We start from the raw sequence: 2,230 nt of genomic DNA, 5'->3' as shown, positions 1-2,230 counted from the left end.
AATGAAAATAAGCTTTATTACATCAAGTAATAAATACATACAAAGATGCAAACACTATTAGTCACTTTCTCCCAGATGTTTGGATGCACTGATGGGAAAGGCAGAACTGAAATCTACATACATCCTTAGGGGAACTTTCAGGGGTCCTTGTCGGTCGAGGTTTGATAAGTTGCTCTTTCTTCTATATTTATAACTTGTGCATTTTAAAGATTGACTTCAAAGTACTAATAGTCATGCAAATGCTTAAGCAAAAAAAAAAGTTACATTGAGCAGAATTTATTCTGTGTGGAGAGTGGGCACTGGCTACTAAAGCACTGCCTCAGGACTCACTGAAACAAACCCTCAGAGTTGGATCAGCTCAGAAGAGAAACATAAAGAACCATGTGAGTAACAGAAATGTATCCAGAAGAGAAACACGTATCTGGGAGGCCAACTACAGTTTGCTGTGATAGGTAACTGACATGCATCATATAAATCAATGCTTAAAAAACACACACACAAAATGCCCTGGGTAGTTCCTAACTAATATGTAAATCTAATAACTGCAAAAATCTCTTCTCCATCTCAGCGATGGGAGGTTCGGAGCCTGATGAACCACTGGAGGGGCACGGGGAGGAGAAACCAAGCTGTTACCATTTTGAAACCAAGTTTCATCTGAAGGGAGTGCAGGCATGAGCTGTCACTTCTTGGAAGAAGAGGGAAAGCCTTTCACGCTGACTCAGGGGCTAGGACCTGGTGTTCTGCTCCATCTCGGCCAAGCACTCCCGAACCAGCCCTGTCATGTGGATGATGCCTCGTTTCAGTCTCTCCATCAGCTCTTGCTCTTGCTGCCCGCGTACGTGGGTCAGATCTCCTTCCCTAGCTCTTCGATGATGACCAGCAGCTCAGCATATTTGCTCTGGGGTACCTGGCTGTTCTCTGTTCCCTGCGTGTAGCCTAGAGATGGTGGTCCTAGTCACTCAGCAGCTGGCGGTACTGGGAGGACGTCGCCATGCTGGTGGAAGGCGGGTGAACGCTCCCAGAGGCCTTGATGGAGGTGGCGGGCATGTGCATGGTCAAGTTCGGTTTGTAAGACATCCCCCCCCTCCCCCGCCCCCCAGGCGGTGGCGAGGTGGGCCTGGGGTCTGTGTGCCTGTCTGTGCACCTGCCCAGCTCCCGCACACTTTTTGTTGTTGACAGCTCGGGCAGCACTGGCAAATATGGTTGTCCCCTCACCCTGACACTGCCGCAGTATCATCTTTCAGTTTCTTGATGTTCTGCTTGTGCTGCTCAATTTCTTTCTGCAGATGCTCAAATCTCCTTTTTATGATGAGTGATCTCTTCTTCATGTTGTTTCTTCAAGGCTGCCAGCTGTTCTTTAATCTGCTCTGGGAAGTATCCTTCCTCTTCAGCCTTCTCTTTTTTTGTGAAGGTCCCACCGGCTTCCCTGATTGCGCCTGCCTTGGAGCTGAAATTATCTGACCATTGCAGCCAAAGCCTCTGGCTTGCATGGCCCTCACCCCCCACACTTCGAGCCACAGATGTGCCACTGACGCAGAGACTGCCCTGGTTGTCAGTGCCGTGCAGTACCGGACCACCCCACCTAGTTTTAAATGCAAACCTGCCTTGGACAGGCCTTGAAGGTCTTTTTTCCGTCTGTCTGCTCACATTCAAGTGCCGACAGCACTGGTCCGTTGGTGCCAGGGCTGTCCTCTTCAGATTCAACCGGCAGGACTACTAAGGAAGCCCGTCCAAGGAAGGGGAAGCAGCCTCAGTGCCCGAGGCTGAGTTCCAGGAGGCCGGCAACACTGTCGGGATCATGCTGGCAGTGCTGGTCCATTGATGCCTGGCCTGTCCTCTTGAGATTGACCCTGCAGGACTACTAAGGGAGCCCATCCCCAGTTCCACCCACTCCCGATGCTGCTGTGCAACCTCCTCCTGTTCGGTCGTGACCCATTACGGCATCCTGGCCTAATTAGCATGTTTCTCTATTATATATATAGACTAGAGGCCCGGTGCACAAAAATTTGTGTACTCGGTGGGGAGAGGGGGTCCCTCAGCCCGGCCTGTGCCTTCTCGAGGTCTGGGACCCCTCGGGAGATAACGACCTGCTGGCTTAGGCCTACTCCCGGGTGGCAGAGGGTAGGCCCAATCCCTAGGTGCAGCCCCTGGTCGGGCTCAGAGCAGGGCCAATTGGGGAGTTGGGGCGCCGCCCCCTGTCATGCACAGAGCAGGGCGGATTGGGAGGTTG

The 2,230-nt window shown here is 51.7% G+C and overlaps 2 pseudogenes; both read right to left on the bottom strand.

Moving 5' to 3' along the window:
• Positions 1-184: 184 nt before the first annotated feature.
• On the bottom strand, positions 185-1,092 carry LOC106724054 (annotated as a pseudogene).
• Positions 1,093-1,196: 104 nt separating this feature from the next.
• Positions 1,197-1,936, bottom strand: LOC102243704 (annotated as a pseudogene).
• Between the last annotated feature and the right edge of the window lie 294 nt (positions 1,937-2,230).

Source organism: Myotis brandtii, unplaced genomic scaffold (genome assembly GCF_000412655.1).
Source record: "Myotis brandtii unplaced genomic scaffold, ASM41265v1 scaffold7, whole genome shotgun sequence".
In the NCBI taxonomy this organism is placed as follows: domain Eukaryota; kingdom Metazoa; phylum Chordata; class Mammalia; order Chiroptera; family Vespertilionidae; genus Myotis; species Myotis brandtii.
Note: the sequence above shows the minus strand (reverse complement) of the source record. Positions and strands in the feature narration are given on the sequence as shown.